Here is a 23,309-nt window from a genome sequence, read left to right on the forward strand (position 1 = left end):
GGCCCTGAATTCCTGCCCCCTCCCACTGTTCACCATCACGGCCACTGGCAGAGAAGACACCGGGCCGAAGCCCTGAGTTCCACTTCTGTCTGCCTGGGAAGGATCCAGGCAGGGTGGCTTGGGTGGGGGTGTCTTACACTAGCCGCAGACTGGACCCTGAGTGCCATCCTGGGCCCTGGGCCCTTTTCCCTGCTAACAGAGCCCTCTCTGTGTCCTGGCATCTCACGGCAGGTGCCTGGGGCAGCGAATCTTGGTGATTCTCTACTGCTTAGATCCAGGCAATCCTGGTCCCTAACCTGGGGTTGCTTTCAAGAGAACCATATGACCCAATCCTGGCTACTCCGACTCGAGGGGCTCCTCGGGAAGTTCTCCTTGGTCTTCAAATGTGACTGAAACCAGGGATGTCCTCCCTCTTCTGCATGGGGCTCCTGCAACCATGGCAGCCACGTGGGGACCACAAGAGGAGCCCGCCCAGGAGGTGACGTGGAGGACACCCTGTGGAGGAACCTGGCCCTTTGTGACTTGGAATCTGGGTTTCCAAGCCCACCTCTGGGCTTCGGGTCAGATAGTCAATGTCCACATTGCTTAAGCCACCTTTTCTTCTTCTTCTTTTTTTTTCTTTTTTAAGATTTTAAGTAATCTCCGAACCCAACGTGGGGCTCGAACTCACAACCCGAGATCAAGAGCTGTTAGTTCCACCGACGGAGCCAGGCCCACTTAAGTGACATTTAACGGAGGTTTCTTTTCCCTGTGGCTGTCCACACAGGTGAAAACTCACCACACTGCACATTGCACCTTTTTTAAAGGTTAAAAACGAAGCATCCCAGGGAGTCAGCATTTACTGGTTATAAAGTCACCTATTTACTGTTGTGGCCTGGTCTATGTTGTAACAGACCAGGGTTCCCTTTCCAGGGGCGCCTGCGTGGTTCAGTTAAGCGTCTGCCTTCGGCTCAGGTCATGATCTCAGGGTGCTGGGATGGAGCCCCGCATCGGGCTCTCTGCTCAGCCAGGAGTTGGCTTCTCCCTCTCCCTCTGCCTGCCACTCCCCCTGCTTGTGCTCTCTCCCTGACAAATAAGTGAAAACTTAAAAAAAAAAAAAAAAAAAAAAAAAAAAGATTCCCTTTCCAGTTGATGGGTAGAGAGCGCAGGTCCTGTCTGGAATCCCATGGCAAGAATCTAGGCGTCTGTAGCAGGCCCCCATGTGACCCTCTTCTCCCCTGCCCACGGAGCAAGTGCCCACTGCCCCTTTAGGCCGAAGGGACCAAAGTCACCACTCAGGACGGAGCACCAGAAGACAGGTGTCGGTCCCTCTGAAGGGCTGAGCAAGTGCCCAGGCCTGGGCCACCCACATCCAGATATCCTGTTACTTAATTTCCCTGAACCCTGCTCTTGTCATCTGTAAAATGCGGCAACAGTACAGACCTACCACACCGCACTGGGGAAGGAAGGGGAGTAAATAACATTAGTTGAAACAGACTGTTCGAGGCCAGAAGTCTCGGCTGGCTGCTGAATGAATGGACTCAGGCCCTAGGTAAGGACTAGAAGAGGTGACCTATTAGAAGCGTTCCCAGCTGGAGATCTTAGAGCAGTGTTGGTGGTAATAAAATAATAGTCTCAAAGAGATATTTCTACACCCGTGTTCACAGCAGCATCGTTTGCAATAACAGAAGGTGGGAGGACACCCAGCGCCCACTGATACAGGAATGGATATAGAAGATGCGGTCTTGGGGCGCCTGGGTGGCTCAGGGGGTTAAAACCTCTGCCTTCGGCTCAGGCTGTGATCTCAGGGTCCTGGGATCGAGCCCCGCATCGGGATCTCTGCTCAGCGGGGAGCCTGCTTCCTCCTCTCTCTCTGCCGGCCTCTCTGCCTACTTGTGATCTCTCTGTCTGTCAAATAAATAAATAAAAGCTTAAAAAAAAAAAAAAGATGTGGTCTAGACATACAATAGGATATTATTCAGAATATTTATTTTATTTATTTATTCCAGGGAGGGTGAGGAGCAGAGAGAGGAGACAAGCAGATACCACGCTGAGTGTGGAACCCAACACAGGGCTCGATCCCACGACCCTGAGATCAGGACCTGAGCTGAAATCAAGAGTCAGATGCTCAACCGACTGAACCCCTCAGGCGCCCCCCGAGAATAGTATTACTTTTAAGCAGGAAGGGAATTCTAGAATATTCTACAACATGGATGAACCATAAGGACACAATGCTGAGTAAGAGGCGCCAGCAGCAAAAAGGCAGCTAGCGTATATTTCCACTTACGGGAGATCCCTAGAGCAGTCATAGGCATGGACAGGAAGGAGGGGCCGGGGCCTCCGGGGGAGGGCGAGGGGGCTTTGAGATTACTGGGGAGAGAGTTTCAGTACGGGCAAGTGAGAAAGTTCCGGAAATGGGTGGCATTGCAACATCAATGTATCTAACACTACTGGGCATGTAAGGACTGTTGTGATGGTCAGTCCAATGGCATGGGTGTTTTACCCCAACTAAGTAATAACAGCCATTGACTGAGTGTTATCATGGGACCCCCCCGACACTAGGTCTGGTGATGTGCATGGCCTCCCCAAGCCTTGAGCCCGTAACAGGCTCTGAAGTCCCACACTAGCCCCAGGCTCACTGGCGTCACAGGACAGAAGTCACAGGGATACGGGCTTTGGTTCGACCCAAGGAAACACTTCCCAGTGGGGAGGGCTGTCCCCGGTGGGCAGAACAGGAGCTCCCCGTCCCTGGAGGTCTGCAAGGGGAAACTGCCCATTTATCAAGACCTTTTGAAGAAGGAGTGTGCATGTTTCTTGAAGGAGAGACTTCCACAAGTCACCTGGCAGGGAGTCACGGGAGCCGAGGTCAAGAACAGCTCACCTCTGCTTTGGGTAGAAACTGAGGCCAGACAGAAGGAGGACACAGCGAGAGGAAGCTCCAACCACTTCAGATAATAAGCTCTGGGTGCTTCTAAAGACACAAAGTCAGGGTGTGCAGAGCTGGACGGGCCCCTTGCCCAACCACCTCCCTGTGCATGTGGGGAAACTGAGGCCCAGAGAGGCCGGCCCGCGCCCCAGATCTCCGGACACTCAGCGCATGTTCATGCCATAATGTGACACAATGCCCCCCCCCCAACTGTGCGTAACTGCTGTGCCATTGCAAATTCTCTCCGATGCACTGGCACGGGTCTTCCAGAAACAAACTTGATTTCTCTGTACCCGGGCAACCGTGGCAATGGTAGGCATCCTGGTTTTAGCACCGTGCTCACATGCGCTTGCCTCCTGGGCCTCCTCCCCGGCCCCTGGTCCATTGAAAAAGACATCAGACACGAACACAGCACAACGACACGCAGCAACACGGCCGAGTCTCTCCAGCGTGATGAAAGCACCCAGAAGCCCAAGGTCACACCATAGGATTCCATTGATGTGCGGCTCAAACACATCTGAACTCCGACGTTCGAAGTCAGGATGCTGGTCCTCCAGCTGGAAGGGCGTGAATGGGGCTTCTGGGGGCTGGGAACGTTCTGTTCTCCATCTGGGTTGCGACTTGGGTAATTCAGTTTCTGAAAACTTACCGAGCTGCTGACTTATAATGACTAGCTTTCCCCCTCCCCCACCTCAATAAAAAAGTTTTAAAAAGATGTCAGATGCTGGGATCCCCGGGCAGGCAGCAGACACCAGCAGAGCTGGCCGTGACAGACCTCCAGAGGGGGAACTGGGTTCCCACCCTGGGACCAGCCCTTTCAGCCCCATCACTTTATAAACCTGAGAAAATTCTCTGCAAGTTGGTGATTTATGTGCAAAGGCATCTCACCAAAGCGTGTCACACACCCACAAGAACACACAGCACCCAACACACCAAAGGGAAGCAGGAGACCATCCAAGAGCCCCCAGGGGGCTGGAAGCCGCATCGTGGGAGTCACGACCGGCCCCCGGGACATGTGGGCAAAGCCAGCAACGGACACCGCACAGGCCCTTCACCTTGCTGGAGGCTGCGGGGCTCCATGAGTGACTCACCTTCCCGCTGCTTTTTGGTCTTTTGCAAATTCTCTGAGCTAAGGACGTTATCACTTTTCACTTTTGCCACCGGGCAAGAAAGAACAGAAAACTCCCTCCTTACCGCCTCCCCGCCCCGGGGCAGGAAAGCAGCCCCACGGTCAGGCCCAGGGGCCGGGCAAAGGGCAGGCCCAGGGAAGCACACGCCTCCTGCCCTCCTGGGGCTTTCCTGGAAAACGAGGGAGGCCTCCCGCCTTCTCTGCAGAGGGGGAGCTGGGGGAAGGGGCAGCTCGGTGGCCCAGGTGGTGGGAAGCCCGCCTCCTCTCGGTCCAAGGGTTCCAGAAGGTACGGCTTTATGTCTCCGGGGTAGAGAGCGGTTCGTGAAGCGGGACGGACGCCTCCCGGACGGGGCTCCCCAGGGCCAGGCTGGGGCCAGGCCTGCGTTCTGGGAACAAGACAACAAGGGGAGCCCCTGTGTGTCAGCTGTGTGTCTGCGCCCCTGCAGAAGATGGGGTGCTGCGGGGGCGATGGGGTGGCCAGGGGCCCTGTGCCAGCCTTGCCAGGAGGGGAGCCCGGGCTCCGGCGGACAGACAGCTCTCCGGGGTCAGGTTTCTGCCCCGTTATTTAAAGCCCGGCTCCTGGCTCCTGGCGGGCGGACGCCGCCTGCGTGACTAGGATGAGAAATCGCGATCCTGACTGGGGCCGCGCGCCTGTGGCAACTGGTGTGGTAGCCTTGGAGACTAATCTCCAGGCTGCCAGGCTGCAGGGGCCTCCCCGGGGCGGGGCCCCAGCTCCCCGCAGAGGCCCTTGGCCGGGAAGGAGGGGACCAAGCCCTGTCCCAGCAGAGGACGGGGCGTCTGACCTTGCAGGGCCACAGCCCCGGCCACAACCCCCCTCGTGGTCACACGCGTGGGCTGTGGCCACCACACACTTCGTTGGACACCCCACGACACCCACGGCAGGCGCTCCTGCCCCTGAGAGTCCCAGGTGGGGGAAGGGGGGGGGGCTTGGACAACGACAATAAAATAGGCTCTTAAGAAAAAAAGATTAAAACACTGATACATCTTAATTGAAATGGCGGTTGGGGGGTGTCCACGCAGGCAGAAACTCGTCACGCTAGACACTTGCGAAGTCCGCGTTTCACGGTAAGTTACACGTCAGTTAAAGGTAAAAATAAGGAACTTGCAGGAAGCCCAGGCGAGTGCGTGGGAAGTCAGGGGAGGCTCCTTGGAAGAGGTGACACCTGAGCCGAGCGGGACGTCACGCCACAGGGGAGCTGGGCCCAGGGAGGACGACCACCCTGCCCACCCCCCACCCCGGCGCCCCCCGCCCAGAAAAGAGATGCTGAGCAAGCACGGCGAGACCCGTCTGAAGGCTGCTAAATTACCGGCTGCCCGGGAAGCCCAAGCAGCAGCCCAGCCGCCCACGTGTGTCTCGGCTAGGCCAGACCGGGGGTGGGGGGGGGGCTGACCCGCGTGGCTGGAAGGGCCGGGAAGGAGCAGGAAGTGGTGGGCAGAGAGCCAGCCTCTGCCCAGGGCGCCGGGTCAGGGACTTCAGAAGGTTGTCACTGAGGGGACAGGAATCACTGCAGGGTTTGGAGCAGGGGCAAGGTGGGGTCAGTTTTTTTGGGGGGGGGGGGGGCGGTCCTGGCAGGACTGGGCAGACGTGGATCCACACCTGGGGAGCGGGTAGTTCTGAAGTTTCTGCAGTGGTCCGGGCCAGAGATGGGCAGGTCTGAGGCAGAGGGCAGCAGCAGGACAGAGGAGAGCAGGTCTGCGACCAAGGAAAGGGCACAGGTTTGTGTCAGTGTGGACAGGGGAGCCCCGGGGGGGGGGGGCGCCTGGAATGACGTTTCTGGGCTTCTGGTTCTGATGATGGGGTGGGTGACGGTGCCCCTGGCTCAGCAGGGGACAAAAAGGGGGGGGGGGCCAAGAGGCAGCGTCTCGGTCAGGAGGGCCACCTGTAACCTGATCGGGGCTGGGGGCTAGGTGGGGGGGCTCTGGGCTCAAGGCTTGAAATCTGAGAGATGCGGGAGCAGCAGAGGCTCTGGAACAATGCAGTGGAGAAGTCAGAGGGCGAGCGAGGACGAGGGAAGGTCAAAGATCTGGGCCTCTCCGCCCAGGCCCTCTGGTGGTCTAGGACGATGGAGGGTCCCCACCCCACGGTGGCTTCCTTCCCCTGGACAGGGAGGTGTGCACAGGACAGGAGAGGGAAACCACAAGCCAGCCCAGGGAGGGGGTGGTCTCACCCGCAGGACATGCCCACGTGGGCTGTGCTCCAGGACCACAGCACCCGCCGCACACGACCTTGCTCGGTGGACGAACAAGGAGCTCAGAGGAAGTCAGCGTGGGGACTGCAAAATGAAGCGGCGCCAAACCAGACCATCCTGGGCCTCCACGGCCCTCCCCGGGTACTTCCAGCCCCGCTACCTGGGGTCCCCCTGCCGCCCTGTCTGCCCCAGGCTGACCAGCGGCTTGTAACGTCAAGGGAGGCCGACGCGTCATGCCTCAGTTTCCTTGTGAGCGAACCGTGCCACCAACTCTGCCGCCCTCAGCATTTCCAGGACGGCACGCTGATGTGAGAGGAGCATCTGGCACGGAGCCCGGAGACCACAGGCGCTCATTAAAGGCACGGCGGCGGCGCTGCTGTCCCGCCCTGACATCACTGGGTCCCGTGCACTCCGGGTGAGCTCACGCAGCCCGACCGACGGGCAGCACAGGGGTGCTTCTGTTCCCCCGCGTGGGGGGGGCCCGGGGGCGGGGAACGCAGGCCCGGCACCGGGCTGGGAATCAGGGGACCCCGGCACCTGTCCCCCCCACCCCCGCCCTGCCCCGTTTGGGCTGACCCTTGGCCGTGCACGCAGTGAAAGCATGTTTGGGTTCTTAAGCGTCCAGAGCACTTGGGAGCTGGGTGTCAGGAGATGGTGGGAAGGAGCCAGCACTGGGGTGGTGCCAGCCCCTGGGGCGATCGCGTCTCCCGAGAGCCCCCTTTGCCAGACGTAAACAGGCCTTCTGAGAAGGATGAGCAATGTGGATGCGAGCATCAGGCCCTTTCTTGTCGGGAAAAGGCCTGGCGGAAAAAAGCGAATCACGGTGGGTGATCTAATCCCAGGGCTCCGGCTCCCAGGTTCCCACCCCAGCCAGCCAGCTCCCTCCCCACTTCTGCGGCTGGCTAGCCCCTCAGCCCAGGCGGCCAGGGGTGCGGGGCAGTGGTCCCAGGGAAGGCTGGTGGGGGGCGGGGGGGGGGGGCCGGCTTCTAACACCAGACACCACCCCAAAACAGGCTCAACTGGCCCTTTGGGAATTTCTCCGAGGACCTTCTTACCCTCCACCCCAGGTGAAGGGACCATCCCGCCCCCTCCCCTGGCATCTGGCCCCCACACCTGGGCAGCCCCCGGCAGTCATCACAGCCGCCCTGCCCCCAACTCCAATGCCCCCAGCCCCCATGCCCTCCGACCCCACACCTCTTGCTCCTGGCTCCTTTAAATCCCAACACCACAGCCTGCAGGACCCCTTCCTCGCACGCTCCCCATTCCAGGAGCTCCCCATTCCAGGAGCTCCCCTGCCGGCACCAGTCCGGGGCCCATGCGTCCCCGGGGGCGAGGGCGGCATACGCATCTGTCGGACGCGGGGGCACCCACTCATCACACAGACCCATTGGGCACCTGTATGCCCCAGGCCCAATCCCGGCCCCGGAGCTCCCGGGTGAGGGAAAAGAAGCTGGAAGTTGTAAGTGGTGGTGGCCCTCGAGCGAGGAAACTGTCCCGGTTGGGAGGTATTTGTCAGATGTACCTGCGGCCTGGACCCCCTCCAGGCCTGCGGGCTGGCTGTGCGCATGCGTCACAGCTCCTGCCCACCTGCGCCCCGCCCCGCCCACAAATACTTCAGTATCCGCGGAGGCCCACAGGGTCTGTCCCGGGGGCATCCTACTGAAGTCCCCGCGGCCACCTGCTGGGTCGGTGGCTGGCTCCCCGTTAATGACCTGGTCCCTGGGGGAGGACACACCTTATTTTGTGGCTGGAGGGTCTCGGACACAGACACGGACACGCAAGTGCACCGACACCCCCTTCCATCACAGCTTCCACACTCCATCACATCGGTCGCCCCAGGATCCCCAGGAGAGAGGCAGGACAGGTCAGGGACCATCATCCCTCCCGCGCTGGACGTCAGAGGTGCGGTACATAAGTGACCTTCCTGTGATTACACACGAACCCCAGTGGGGGAGCAGGTGCCGTGGCCATGTTCACGCTGTCTCCCCAGCCTCCCACCTCAAAGCCTACATGCTCATGTGTAACCACTCACTACGGCCCTGCTCTGTGCTCACTGCTCCCTCCGTGGGCGAGGAGAGCCTGACCACCTCGATCTACCAGGGCAAGCCAGGCCCACCCGAAGCTCTGGCCAGGTGGTGGGATTCTGCAGAGCCCTCCCCGGGGAGGGGAAAATCTGGAGCCCAGCCCAGGCCACGCCATCTCCTCCCTAGAACCCGGAGACCCAGGACACAGCAGCCCCTCACCAAAGCCCAAGGGTGCAGGCTAGTCCTTGTGAGATGTGGGTCTAGTCAAGGCTCTGCCAACCCAGGGGCTGTGTGACGCTGGGCAACCCGCCTCCCCTCTCTGGGCCTCAGTCTGTGCCTCCAATAAGGACGGACATCCACAGCTCCCGCCGCTTCCTCCCTCACAGAGCAGCGGTGGGAGGTGAAAGGAAGGCTCCGCAGAGACTTTCTAGCCAGATCCCACCTTGGCCTTGGGCAGAGCTGAGGCGCCACGGCACGTTAGGCTCACATCACCATCAGCAGCCACATGAATGCCCAGTGCTGCGCTGTGAGCATCCTTTCAGGCCTCCACAGCAAACCCAGAGCCAGCAAACCCAGAGCCCATTGGCTTTCTCGCCGTTTGACAGGTGAAGATGGGGATGTTGAGAGAGGCTGAGTAACTTGCCCAAGGTCACACAGCCAGAAGAGTCAAAGCCAAGTCTGCCAGAAGGAGCAACATCGCACCCAACCCATGACAACACCCCCAAAGCAGCACCCCCAGAACCCTCTCACTGCCCTACAACGGCACGCAGATACTCTCAGAAGGCCTACTTAACTCAAACTCCTTTTCTGCCTCCCCCGGAGGGTGAGGAGCTGCAGGAAAGGGGCCAGGCTTCCTGTCTGGGGGTAGAGGCCTTCCGGAAGCCCTGGGAGTCCTAAACCAGAAGGGACCCCAAAGTATGGAGACCTCATTTTCCGAGCCACAAACAGGGCTGAGGGCCCAGGAAAGGGTCCTGTGCTGCCCAGATCATGGGCCTTCCAGGACGGTGGGGTGGTTACAGACACGGCTTGGCAGGATTCCAGGAACTGCCTGCCCGCAACACAGACCCCAAACCCTCAGGTCACCCACCACCCATCTGTTGCAGCAGCACAGAGCCCCACGTGTGGGAGCAGGGAGTCCCTGGTTTCCTGCCCCAAAAGGACCCCCATCGAAGCCTGGGATCAGAGAGCCAGTCCTCTTCCAAAGCTGTGGCCCCCGCAGAGGGGCAGCTGGGTGGGGAGGGGTCTCAGGCCTTACTCCTGGCATCCTCATGTCCCCCTCCAAGGCAGCTGCTGGCTTTCCAAGGCCTGCAGCGTGAGAACCCTCCTCGTGGGGCCGACACAGCTCTGAGCTGGCTGAGGCAGGTGACACGAACCTGGCTAGAAGCCAGCTCCAGCTCCCTGCGGCAGGCCGACCTGCCTGTCCCCTCCCCTGGGCCCACCCTCCCAATAGCCTCCAGACCTCTCAGCCGCACGTGGGGGGGAGGGGGGGGACATGGCCCACACAGCAGGGACTCAACATCAACGCCAGGAGAAACCTGGGGCCTGCCTCTCTGAGACCAGGCCCACCCATCGGAGGAGGGCCACCACCCACGACATCCCACCTGCTCCCTGTCAGGGTCTCCTGGGCTCTCTCCACTGTCAGCCTCACCCTGCCAGCCCCAGGGACCAGGGCTGCTGGATTTACCTAGACCCATAATGGGGCTTCAGGGTTACCCCGATGCCATTGGTTTCCAGGGCAGAAGCCAGCGCCCCTGTCTGTTGCCTGTCCCTGGGGGCCACCGGCCAGTCCTACACGTCACCGTTCCACCTCCATCCACCCTGTGCGACACTCCCTTCTCTCCTCATCTGTGGTGTCTTAGAGGCCCTGACCCACCCCGGAGCCCTGCCTTCAGCCACGCGCTGCCCCAAAGCCTCCCGCCAGCCGTCTGGCTCGATGTGCCCGCCCAGTCTCCAGGAACCAGCAGACAAGGGAGGCTCCAGGCGCACCCCCCAGGAGGGCAAGGAGTCCCAGCCCAGGAGTCATGAGATGTGGTTTTGGATCCTGACTCTCATAATCCTGGAATCGGCCCAATGCCTTCCCAGCCCTGGCCTCCGCTCCCCCACCCAAAAAGGAAAGGTCGTTCACCTATTCTGAAGTCCCTTCCAGTTCTAATGGTTCGTGGATCTAAGGCACAGGGCACGGCAGATGCCATCCAGGGGGCTCGTGAGCAGCAGAGGTAGAAGGGGGCCCGAGGACGGCGGCGGGAGGGGGCGCTGGACATAAGTTCCGTGAGCCAATCTGAAAGCCCCAGACCCAACAGTCACGTGTCTGCGGAGGATCGGCACCGCTAACGTAGATGGAAGGGCTCACCCTGCAGGGCGGTGAACCGGGAAAGGCCAGATCAGGTTCAGGCCGGCTTTCTGAAACTGAGCAGGTAACACACACACACTGAAATCCACACTCTGGCGGAGTTGGGTGAGTTTTTAGGGATGCGACCTCTTGTAACGGCCACCACAATCAAGACACAGGGCAGCCCCATCAGCGCCCCAAGTTCCTCCATGCCCCCCGTCAACCCGCCCCTACGCAACTCCGGGTCCCTTAGTTTGGGATCTTCCCAGCTGTGACGCAAACACCACGGGGCCTGGCTTTCTGGGCCTGCCACCTGTCAGCACCCGTGCTGTGTGTTGCTTTTTAACGCTGACTCGTTCCCCACAGGCTGAAGTCGGAGCTTGCTTATCCACACGCCCCCGGCCGGACACTGAGATTGTCCCCCGCGTGGGGCAATGATGAAGAAAGGTGCTTCTGATATATTTCTCTTCTTCAGGTTCTTATGTAAACCTTAGTTTTCATTTCCCTTGGGTAAATCCCAAGGCCCAGAACTGCCGGGTTCTATGGCGAGCCGTATGTTTTAACTTCACAAACAGGTGCCCCCAAATCCACGGAGCCACCAGCAGGGGTTGCTAAGGGGCTGGGAGTGGGGGGGAGAGTGGGGAGGAACGGCCAATGGGTCGGGGGTTTCTTTCGGGGGTGAAAAAAGTTCTTCTGGAATGAGATAGTGGTGACAGTCGTACAACTTGTGACTGTACGAAAAACCACTGGGCAGAATACTTTAAGATGGTGAATTTTATGATGTGATTATATGTCCACGAAAATAATAAATAGACTGTTTTCCAAAAATGGCCATGCTACCTTACTCCCACCAGCCATGTCTGGGGTCTAGCCCAGGCCAGATATTCCATAGCTGGATGCAGGGAGGGGAGGAGCAAAGGCCCTGAGGCAGATTCGAGTGAGCCCTGGGCTACAGGCCTCCTGGGCTAAGCAGAAAGGAGGTCTCTGGGGTGAGGGCACCCACTGCCCTCCACAAAGTGGGATCCCCATAAGCCCCCAGATGGGCTGTGGTAACTCTGGGCCACATAAGGGCCAAGTGCCCATGATCTAAGTCCCCGTCCTAATTGTTGGGGGCAGGGGGTGCTCCATATCCCTCTTCATGTTCCTGGAGAAATGCAGATGTCCACACCGGTCTGGGCCATGAGGGGCAAAGAGGGGCAATGCCTGCCCACTGGCATTCCCAATCCCCTTCCTCCCCAATAGGCACGTCTCTATCTTCCCAGTTCCCTTGTAGTTAGGGGGCACCACAGGACCAAAGTCTGACCTGTGCAAAACTGGAGATGCTCCCGAGGAGAGCATGCGTGAAGGCAAAGCTTTGAGAGAAGCATTCTGCCCTCACTCCTTCTCTCCATCTGGACCATGGGTGTGAGGGCTGGAAGGGATGCAGCCATTCTGTGATAAAGAGGCATATGCATAAGGACAAAATCCAACAAGCTAAATCAAAATCACAGGAGAGAGCACTTCATCCTTCCTCGAACAGCTAGAATCAAAACAACAATACCAAGTGTTAGCAAGGACGCGGAGGAACCGGAGCCCGCATTCACTGCCAGTGGGAATGAAAAACGGTGCAGCCACTTCGGAAAGCAGCAGGGCAGTTCCTCAGTATGTTAAACACGACACTGCCATCATCACCCAGCGAGTCCACTCACAGGAGTTTAGCTAGGGGAACAGAGCGGACAGTTTACACAAAAGCTGGTACACAACCGCTGGCAGCAGCACTGTTCACAACAGCCAGAAAGGGAAACAACCCCGATGTCCCTCAAACAATGAATGGAGAAGCAAGAGGTGGCCCAGCCTCACAAGGGAATATTACTCAGCCACAAAAAAGGAACAGACCTCTGACACCGGCCACAACACGGATGAACCTCAAAAACGTGATGCGGAGGGAAAGGAGCCGGACACCGAGGCCACGTGTCATGGTATTCCACGGACATGAAACGTCCAGAAGAGGCAAGTCTGCAGGGACAGAACGTGAGTCAGTGGTTGCCAGGGGTGGGAGGGGGCAAGGGGAGCGGAGGGCTGACTCCTCCGTGGGTCGGGATTTTTCTGGGTGATGAAATGCCCTGAAATGAGCGGTGGAAAGCATACGACTGGGAAAGAGCACTTGAGCGCATGCTTCCAAGACAATAATGTTTAAAGGCGCTTTGACAATCCAACAAGCTAAGGGAGGAAAAGAACGGAGCCCCTCGCGGCATCTCTGAGCTCCCATCCCAGCCTCCAGCTGCCTCGCCACAGGCTTTTCCTTGGGGTGGGGTGGGGGGATAAATAAAGCCCCCATCAAAGCTGATCAGGTGAGGTTTTTGATTACCTGGAGCCAAGTGTGCTCCTAACCAGCAGCTTCGTCCCCCAGTGCCACCGGCCGCGACTCGAGGGGCTTTGCACATGGGCAGCACCCGTGCTGGGCTGGTGGTCGGGACTCAGCGAAATGCCAGGTTATTCCAGCCGTTCACCCACGTGCACACACACATACACACCCATGTGCACGCACACAAGCGTGTATGTCTAAATAGCCCAGGGGATTAACTGTCCTGACACTCCACACTTGTGCTCCCTCCACACACACACGCACACACCAGCTGCCCTTCGCAGAAGGGCCCCCCCCCCCCGCCCAAGACTGGGCTGCACCCGGCCCCGGGAGACACAGTGTCGTCCCCCCCAGGGAGGTGGAGGGACAAGGCACCAAGGCACGGACCCAACAGAGGGTGACAGGCAAGTCCAAGGACGGCCAGAACACAGGGTGTGAGGAGGGCCGTGCTGGGGGATGTTCGGGGACGCAGGAACCCAGAGGAGGGGCACCTGGCACAGCCCTGGAAGGGGCACAGGGAAGGCTCACAGTTGAAAAGGGCCACCCGAGCTGAGACCCGCGAGTAACAATCAGCCTGATGAAACGGACAGGGAGCACCACGTCCATTCCCGGGAGGAGCACCACCACACGGGCAAGCCAGACGGAAGCGCCGTGTGTTCTAGAAACCCAGGGAAGCTCACTGCCCTGGCCGGGTCTGGGAGTGAGGCAGCCAGAGGAAGGTCTTTGCCTGGACCCCACACAATGCCCCGAGCCGGGCCCCGCCGGGGGAACGGCCACCCGGCCACAGCGCCATCACTGACGCTCCTGCCTCTAGACCCATACGCTGTTGTGCCCCCCAAACTCCCCACTCCCGCCCCCCCCCACACCTGCACTTGTGATGCCCGTCCCAGACTCCGATCCATCCTCCAGGGGCCAGTGAAAAGTCACCTCTTACAGGCTGCCCTCAGGCATAATCCCAAAGGGAAAGGGCTCTCCAAAAACCCGCCACAGGGCCGCTGGCCCTGCGTAGCCCCAGCCCCAGGGATTGAACCAGGTCCACCCTGGGGTTTTCCCAGCTCGCAAAAACAGAAACTGAGGCACGGCACGCTCCAGGCTCCACGGGCAGAGGGAAGAACATGGCAGGGAAGGACGGCATCTGGCTGGTCTCCGGGCAGGGCCGGGGCCCCCAGAGAGCAAGACCCTGGGATCACCATGTGACAAGGTGAGGAAGCACTCCTGAACGGAAGGGCACCCAGCTTCCCCCGGAGCACCACAACACAGGGAGAAACCCCCTCATTCGTTCTGTTGAGGCTCAGAGAGGTCAAGTCACTTGCCTGAGATCACACAGCACAAAGGCAGTCAGAACTAGGACTTGAACCCATGTCTGTCTGGCTTCAAAGGCCCTGACACTTCCCTGGAGTCCCTGGTGGCAAGTAGGGAAGGCATGAGGCAGGTAAAGGAGCCCCAAGGTGGGGCACTGGCCTCTGACCCGGGGCAAGGAACAGCATCCATCCCTGGGATGGGCAGGACGATGGACCAGGACTGGAGAGAGGAGGTGGTCAGCTCACCAGCCCAGAGGGCTGCACCCCCAGCCGGAAGCCAGGCGCACACACACCCCTTCTCAAACTGGGGAGAGGGGCAACCACCCCCCCTTCCCTAAGGCCCTAGCTCTCCCCAGCTGGGCCTCTGCCAAAAGCCGGCACACCTGAAAAACCAGCTCCTGGATAAACACGAGAGAGACATCAGACCGGCCCAGTCATAAGACTCCCCTGGAGCTCGCGGGGACCACCTTGGAGCTGGGGGGGGGGGGGGGGCCAGGACCAGAGAGCCACCCAGGAGCACCCGCGTCTGGGCCTCGCCAGCTCCAGTCCTCCCAGGCGTCCCACCAAGGACAGCCCAAGAGTCGGAATGAGGGGTGCAGGCCTCGAGGCCAGGCCAGGGGAGTCAGGGGCAGGCCGGGGAGGGGGAGGGGTTCCTGGGGGCTGTCAAGCTCCCCAGGAAAAACAAATGACTTATTTACCAAAAACAAAGTTAAAAGACCTTCAGTCTCTCCAGACACCCATGCGGGCCACGTTCGCACCCCAGGGACTCCCTCTCCTGCGGGGCACACGTGCCCTGGGGGGCCGCCAAGCTCCTGGTAGGAGACGCCACCGTTCAGGCCGCCTACCCACGACCCTGCAAGGTACTGCTGTCCTCCCCCTTCTCAGATGGTCAAACCGAGGCTCAGCCGACCCAGCAGCTGTCCACCTCACACGCAGCGGGCACGCCGCAGAGCTGGAATCGGCCGGACTAGAAGCTTCCGTGACCAACCGGAATCTCAGCGATGCCCGCGGAAGGGTTCAGAACGGCCACTGTCCATGCCGCGCGGACCACGGGCAGAGGCGGACGGCAAATGTCTTTACTTAGAACCCTAACAGGTAAAGTGGCTACAAGTGGCCCTACTCCGGCTCCAAGAGGGACACAGGGAACTGAAGGCCTGCCTGTCCCCACCCCCTCCCAGTCAGCAGCGCCCCCCATGCCCTGCGGGCTCCATGGAGGTCCACCGGCCTGTGTGACCACAGCTGAGTCTCTCGCTGGCCCCACTCTCCCATTTACAGATGACCAAACCCAAGCACAGAGATCAGACGTCACTTGCCTGATGTCACACAGCCCCCTTCTAGGGGACCCTAATCACGCTCCTGACCGGGATGCCGGCCTCAATGTCCCCTCCTGCCCACCTCCCCTCCCCGAACATGCCCTGGCCTTGTTTCAGGCAAACAGAGACGTTCTACCCCAAGCTAAAAGAATATAGGAGTGGAGATCAGGGACACACGGCCAGAAAACCCGGACGCCCGGAGATGGGTGAGACACCACCGGGCCCAGACGGCTGCCCTCGCCCGCCCCCCAGCTGTCCCCGGCCTCAGAGCATCATTGTCTCGGGAGCCCACCTGTACGGCGGAGGGCTGTGTGGATGGGAGCGCGGCCTCGGGCAGGCTGTAATTTCATCGGGGGCTCGCTGGCCGGCTGTGTCACCAGACCTGGAGGATGAAATTCTAGCTCGGCGGACAGAGGGGTGCACCTCTCCTGGCTCCAGGTTAGCGCTCAGTGGGGGTGGGGACGGGGCACAGGCTGTGCCTTTGCAAACATGAGCCAAAGGTACCCCTGCCTCTGTGTTGGTCCCCGGTGGGGCTCTGCTAACCGGGTGTCCCTGAACCCCGCCACCGCTGCCACCACAGAGCAGGCAGAGCTATGAGGCATGGCCCAAAAGTGGGACCTTACTCAGCCACCGACAGGGTGATGAAGCCAGACACAGGCTACATTCTGTGTGACTGCATTTAGGTGACATTCTGGAAAATGCAAAAACTGCAGGGACAGAAATGCACAGTGGTTTAAAAAAAAAAAAAAAGAGAGAAAGAAGGGCGCCTGGGTGGCTCCATGGGTTAAGCCTCTGTCTTCGGCTCAGGTCATGATCCCAGGGGCCTGGGATCGAGGCCCGCATCGGGCTCCCGGCTCAGTGGGGAGTCTGCTTGTCCCTGTCCCTCTGCCTCTCCCGCTGCTGGTACTCAACTCTCTCTATTTCAAATAAATAAATAAATAGCAAAAAAAAAAAAAGAGAGAGAGAGAGAGAAAGAAAAAGAAAATAGAAAACACACAGTGGTTGCCAGGGGGCTGGGGAAGGGTAGGAGGCTGGCTGCAAAGGAGCTCAAGGGGACTTTCAGGAGGGATGGAATGTCCCATGTCTTGACAGGGGCCGGGCTGCCTGAATGTGGACAATGGTCAAACCCCTTGGAAAGCACACTGATTAAAACTTGGGCTTTTCCCTGGCTATCCCTCATCCCTCGATGAAACACAGAACAATGTGTGGGGTGAGCCCCTCCTACGTGCGGGCCCGGGGCCGGATGCCAGGACCTGAGACCCCGCAGAGCTGGGGGGCAGGGGGGCACCTGTAAATTTCCCACTGGCTGGTGGAGTGACAGACAGACGGATGGACAGATAGGGACTCCCCTCTATACTGCTTCTTCCAGAAGCCAGAAAATGTACCTTGAACTGCCCCCCCCCCCCCCCCCCCCCTAGACCCCCATCGGCAAACAGGCCTGGCCCTGTCCAGGAAAGAGGCCGCCTGAGGACTATCTCCAGCTTCTGGCCTCCAGCTATGGGCTCAGGACCTCCATCTCCAACCACACAGCCCTGCTGGGCACCTGCAGGGGCTGCCCAGGACCCCAAGCCCCTGAGCCAGGACCACTCACCGATCTGGCTTCCCGCACCATCTCTGCACCCCTGCACTGGGGTGACCCACATTTCCACGTTCTGGAGACCCCCCTCCCCAATCACAGTCCCTGAGGCTCGGACAGGATGATGGGGATATCCTCCTCATTTTACGTGTGAGCACATATCCTGGACTTGGGGGCAGGGGACATGGCCCACAAGACCCTGACCCTTACTTCCTGGCTATAGTCAGTCCACACTCCCGAGGCCTCAGCACCGTCCGGAGGCTGGTGTCACACCAAAGAGGCAGCCCCCCAAGGGGACAGGCCCTCACGCCTGTGACACAACCCAGCAGAGACCCTCCCCCGCCAGGCCCCCACCACCCAAGGCAGGATCTCCAAGCCTTGCAGGGGGGAGAACATCAGACCAACGGCCTCCCGGTGCTCAGGGCTGGATCGGCATATCTTTCTTTTTTTTTTTTTTTTTTTTTTTAATTTATTCATTTGACAGATAGAGATCACAAGTAGGTAGAGAGACAGGCAGAGAGAGAGGAGGAAGCAGGCTCCCCGCTGAGCAGAGAGCCCCTATGCGGGGCTCGATCCCAGGACCCTGGGATCACGACCCGAGCCGAAGGCAGAGGCTTTAACCCACTGAGCCACCCAGGCGCCCCTGGATCGGCATATCTTGATTGCGAATCCTAACTTGGGTGTCTGATGCAGTGTACCCCACAACTTCCCTGCCCCTTCCTCCTCCTGCCATAGCGGCAGAGAAATCTCTGAAAACCAGGGCTTCCCAGACTGGGGATCCCTGAGTCCCCCCACAGCACCCAAGCCTAACAGGGGATCCGGACTAGAGAAAGCCCAACCAACCGAAACTAGATTCGGCGCTACCTGATTCGAACTCACCCAGACCATCACTGAAGCTTTAGGTCGAGCCCTGACCCCCCAGCTCTAGGCCCAAACCCGCCCTGAGCCTCTCCCCAGCCCACAACGGTCCCATGGCCCGGAGGTCACGGCTGTAGGGTTGCCAGATAAAATACAAGACCCCGGTTCAGCTTCAGAGAAACAAACAAGTAAGTCTTCAGTGTAAGTTACATTCTCAATCCTGCATTATCCGTGGCTTATCCGAAATCCAAATTTAACCAGGCATCCCTATTTTTATTAGCCAGATCTGGCAACGAGAAGCAGGTGGTCCTGAGGGAGGGAGACAGGTGGGGGCACGCATAGCTCTGGGTTGGCCCGGCCCAGCTCCGGACCCAGAGGAAGGGGGTCAGGAGCAAGAACTCTGCCTGAGACACACCCCCCACCCCCACCCGTCCTCCCAAGCCCGGGAAGGGACAAAGTACAACCTCACTCAGCTCACGTAGCAAGTCACCGTGAAGGAGGGTTCAGCGCCCCCCCCAACCCTCTCCCCCGGGGCTCTATGCCCCTTGACCATCATCAACCAGGACGCCGGAGCACTGGGTGTGAAATGACAGAGCAAACTCCCTGCTGAGCACGAGAATCACACAGCCCCAGCCAGACACGCCTGCCAACGAGGGAGCCGAGAGGGGGAGCCGGCCCCCCTGGGGCCCCGCCTGGACACCCCTACCACCCACACACAGAAGTCGCCGCAGAACGGGGGGCATCTCACTGCCTTCAACCATTTTCATCTCTACCTGCTGGGAATGCCCTTGCAGCTGCCCAAGGGTCCATCTCTCCCGGACCCCACACCCTTCCAGAAGGTTCCATGAGTCCCTAGCCCCAAGTCCTGCTCCACTCACCAGTGTTTGTGAATTAACCCTGCAGGTCTCTTTCCCGGGGGGGCCGCTTGAGGCCCCTGGAGGCCCGTGCAGCTGGGCACCCTTTCCTGCTCGTCTCATAGAACCTGGCAACACAGAGGTGCCCACAGACAGCCAAAGGACGGAGGACTGAGAGCAGCAGGACAGAGGACATCAAGGGAGCAGAGCCCCAGGCTTGTGGTGTGAGGGGAAGACACAGGCTGGGGTCATGGGGAGAGGGGGGCCCCAGGAGGGTGGGGAGCAGGAAGCTCAGGGGAAGACCCTGGCATTCTCCCCACTGCGTGTGGGGGGGGGGGCCTTCCCTGGAGACAGGGATTCAGGATCACAGGAGGAACTGCTCAGCCATGTGGGCCAAGGCCCTGAAGTGAGCCTCCATTCATTCCCTCAAGCAGCCACTCGACAAGTACTTGGGGACCAGCCCCAGGACACCAGGGAATCCAAAGCAAGCGTTGATCTCTGCCCTGTCCCTAGTGCACTTGGGGGAAAGATGTGGAACTTTTGAGCGAGATCCCCATTGGGACAGAGGAAGGACAGGACATCATGGGGGGACACAGAGGTAGCACCGTGGCCGGCCCTGGAATTCCAGCCCGAGGACATGACAGCCAGAGAAGCCTTCCCAGAGAGGAGACGAGAGGGACAAATCCTGCCACCCCTACCCCTCGCGCTAGCCCAGTCAGGCCATCAGAGGAAGTCCCCCACTCCCTCAGCGGAAAGATGGGAAGAACCCTCCAGGGAGGAGGGACAGCCCGTGCAAAGGCCATTCAGGAAAACTGCAGGATTCAAGGCGCCAGTTGAGAAGCGGGGAGAGAGCTGGAGCCGAGGAACCCCAACCCAAGACAGGGACAGCCCAGGAGATACGGTCTATGCCTCCAAGGTCACCCTTGGGATACGAACGCCCCAGGGTGTCGTCACCCGCCACTTGGCCGTGAGATCCTCACCTGGGGCTTCCAACCATCCGAATACCACCAAACTGTGCAGGCCCCGGCTGCTGGAGACAGGCTTCTGCAACAGCTGCCTCCGAGACCCTATCATTACGCCTGCCTTCCCCACTATTTCCAAGCATCCAGTGCTAACAACCACTGCCGTGTGGGTAGGCTAGCCTGGCTCTGGGAGACTGCCTTCACAGAACACGTAAGAAGTATTTGCGATTAACGCGCTGCACGGGAAATGACCCCTCCTCCAGCACCTAGAGAACAGTGCCCTTAAGTGGGGTAAGCCCGCCCCTACAACGCCGTCTTCCGAGACCCAGCTGCCCGACCTCCCGCCCCAGGTCTCCCGCATTTTCAACGTGCGGGCAGCGAGTGGCCGCAGAGTTCCCACCTTTGCTTGGTTCCTCTGCAGGGGTCCTCTGGGACCCTCTGAGTCAGAGCCTCAACTTTCTAGGTCACTGGCAGAGCCGGCGAGGGAATGGGGTGTGGTCTGACACCTCTCATATCCCAAAAGCAGGCCAGGGATTCCGACATCCTGTCACCTTGGAGCCCGGTCTGTCCCTTGGTCCAGCAGTCCCTGTTCAGAAGAGGTCAGAGTCTACCTCGCAGCCTCCTGAGCCCCTTCCCGCCATGGGTGGCTCGTGATGGGCACCGGACCACCCCCGTCGCTGCCACCTCTGTACCCAGACCTTCCCCGCCAGCTACCACCAGCCTCCCAGTCACTGCCACCTCCTGCTCCGAATAAATAATCGATGACCATGCCCTTTCCCTTTGGGAATGACAATGCTGAAATAAATGGCTGCTTGGAAAGGCACCTCCCAAGCCCCGAGGACCCGGGCAGTGCCAAGAAGCACGCAGTCCTAGCCACGGGGCAACTAAATCCCGCAGAAGGAGGTCAGAGCAGCTTCTGGCCGCCCCTTCCTCCCCCTGCGCACAAACGCCCACTCCTCTAGATGTCCAGGCCTGCCCCTCCCTGCCGCTCCCCGGCTGGGGCAATCCCATGCCCCACACCCCCAGTACCACACTCCATCCAAGGCCGACGCTTCCGCCGCGGGCCTGGCACTGAGACCCCCTCACTTGGGCTGTGGTGGGGACACAGGAGCCTCCCCCACCCCCAGGCCTGGTGTCCTGGGAGGCTGGGTCACACGGCCAGATGTCCAGGGCTCCAGCACTGCCCGGAGAGCAGAACTCTGGGCTGCAAGGTCCCCCCTCTGCCCTGGGCCCAAGCCAGGGCATCGTTCCTCTCGCTGGCGGCAGGCCGGGGCTGGAGCCCAGGACAGGCATCAAGCCCATCCTTTCCAGGGACTCAGGATGGGGGGGGGGGTGGGCATCAAGCACCCTGGGGCGCTCCACAGGCCTCCCTGCCCAAGTGCAGGAACTCAGAGACCACCCACATGCGGGGCACCCCCAACTTGCTCTCCTGGAAGCTTCGGGGCCCCCATGGCCGCCCTCTGAGACTCCTCCCCACCCTCCTCCAGAGGTTCAGCGGCCACCACTCAGGCCGGCCCCCTCCCAGGGGACCCCCGCCAGAAACCACTGTGCCGGGGCAGTCCGCGCAGTGTTGGACTCAGCCTGCGAGCGGGGGGGCCGGCCAGGAGAAGGCCCAGCCCGAGGGAGGCAGAGGTTGGGGGGGGCGGGGACCCGCGGCCTTCCCAGCCCCCCTCCGCTCCCACACTGGCCCCCGCCGCCGCGGGCAGCACGACTGACCTCATTCGCCAACTGCAGCAGCCTGCGGACACCCGCCGCCCGCCCCGGGGCGCCCCCCACCTCCGGGAGGGCCGGGGGTGGGGGGGTGACAGCTCCCGGCTCCCACCCCCTCCCGGCAGGTGGGGGCGGCCGGCCCTTCCCTCCCCCCTCCTCCCCGGCCCGAATTATAATCCCAGTCACGTGCCTCCCAGGGCACCCAAAAGCCGGACCCGGATTCTGGAACACCTTGAGGGGGAGGGGCGGGGGCCAGGGGGGTGGGAGGGGAAGGGGAGAAGGGCCTGGGCGCCCGCCCCCCGCAAAAGTTTCTCCTACCTTGGAGGATCCCCAAGCGCTCCTGCCAGCGGCGCCCCGGCCCCGGCCCGCGGCCAGGACTCAGCCTCCTGCCGCTGCCTCCTTAATTAATCCGGGAGAATGGGGGAAGGCGCGGCGGAGGGAGGCGCGGCGCGGCGCGGCGCGGCGGGGGGGCGGGGGGCGCGGGGCGCGGGGCGCCGGCCGGGGAGGGGCCGCGGCGGGGGCTCTCGGGCCGGCCGGGGGGCTGGCGCTCGGCGGCCCCCACCCCCGGCGCGGGCTGCGGCGGAGGGCGGGGCGCGGCGCGGGGAGCGGAGCCGAGAGCGGGAGCGCAGGGAGGCTCTTTGTTCTGTAATCCCAGTAAGATTGCCAGCCATTCGCCCCGGCCCTAATCCCAGCCCCGCGCAACACCACCCTCCATTGGCTGCCATTTACATACGGGATTAGCCCGCCCGGCCCGCCCCGCGCCCCGGCCTGGGCACCGCGGGGGGAGCGCCGCGCCCCCCGCCCCGCCCCCGGCGCCCAGAGCGCGCGCCGCCGCCCCAGCGCCCGCCGCCAGGGGGGCCTGCGGGAGGGGCGCCCGCGGCCTCGGCGCCCCCTGGCTGCCGGGCGACGCCCCTCCGCCTCCCCAGCGCCCGTCCGGGGCCGGATTAGGAAGCCGGGGCGCGGGAGTGGGCCCCCGGGCGCGGGGTCAAGGTCACCCGGCAGGGCACGGGGGAGGCCCCCCCCCCGCCCCCGGGAGCAGAGGCCGGCGCCCGGCGCGGAGGCGGTGGCCGCGGCTGGAGGACTGAAGGCGGCGGGCTGGTCACTCCCACCTTGCCCAGGTTAGCTTCCGGTGGCTGTTCCAGGCACCTCTCCCAACCTTTGTCCCCGGGGATGGGAGGGAAGGCAGGGGCATGCCCAAGGTCGCCGCAGACCCAGCCGGAGGCTCCCGGGCCCATCTGGTCCGGGCAGCCCTCCTGCTGATCGCGGGACTCGGACTTCGGCCACCCGCTTCCCTACCATACCAGCCAGTCCTCTGGAATCCAGGAGCGCGCTCCCCATCCTCTCCAGAGCCAGGCATCTAAACTCGGCACAAGGAGTGGTGCGCCACGTCCTGCGCCGGGCCCCTGCCATGCTGGGCACTCCTGGGAGGGACAGAAGCCAGGCAGGCCCCAACCCCAGGGAGCTCCTGGCCTAGATGGAGAGAGCCAACAGAGACTGAGAATCTTCCAGGTCCCAGCAAAGCCCATGAGGTCCTTGCCCAGCCTCCTGCCACCCTGCTGGGCACACAGCGGGCACTTGGTAAAGGATAAACTTCGGGGACCAGGTCTAGCCCACAAGCCCATCAGACAGAGCTCCTTCGGGACAGGGCAGGTCCACAGTGCACAGCCCGAAGCCAAGCCCAGAGGGGCTCGGGTGCCCCCCCGAATGCCTTGCCCACAGCATTGGCCAGAGCAGTGGGGACTGGGAATGAGGCCATGATGCCCCCCTCACCCCACACTGTCCTTTGCCCTCTTG

The 23,309-nt window shown here is 61.2% G+C and overlaps 1 protein-coding gene across 4 annotated transcripts in view; it reads right to left on the reverse strand.

The window, feature by feature from the left end:
• LOC111146112 (GTF2I repeat domain containing 1) overlaps positions 1-21,926 on the reverse strand; it is a 96,486-nt gene extending 74,560 nt beyond the window's left edge. For all 4 annotated transcript variants that reach the window (XM_022501507.1, XM_022501509.1, XM_022501508.1 and 1 more), the window contains exon 1: positions 21,834-21,926. The gene's annotated coding sequence lies outside the window, so the exon portion shown is untranslated. The remainder of the gene's footprint in view (positions 1-21,833) is intronic.
• Positions 21,927-23,309: the final 1,383 nt, after the last annotated feature.

The sequence above is a fragment of the Enhydra lutris genome, unplaced genomic scaffold (genome assembly GCF_002288905.1).
Source record: "Enhydra lutris kenyoni isolate GAN:26980312 unplaced genomic scaffold, ASM228890v2 scaffoldscaffold13, whole genome shotgun sequence".
NCBI classification, from domain to species: Eukaryota; Metazoa; Chordata; class Mammalia; order Carnivora; family Mustelidae; genus Enhydra; species Enhydra lutris.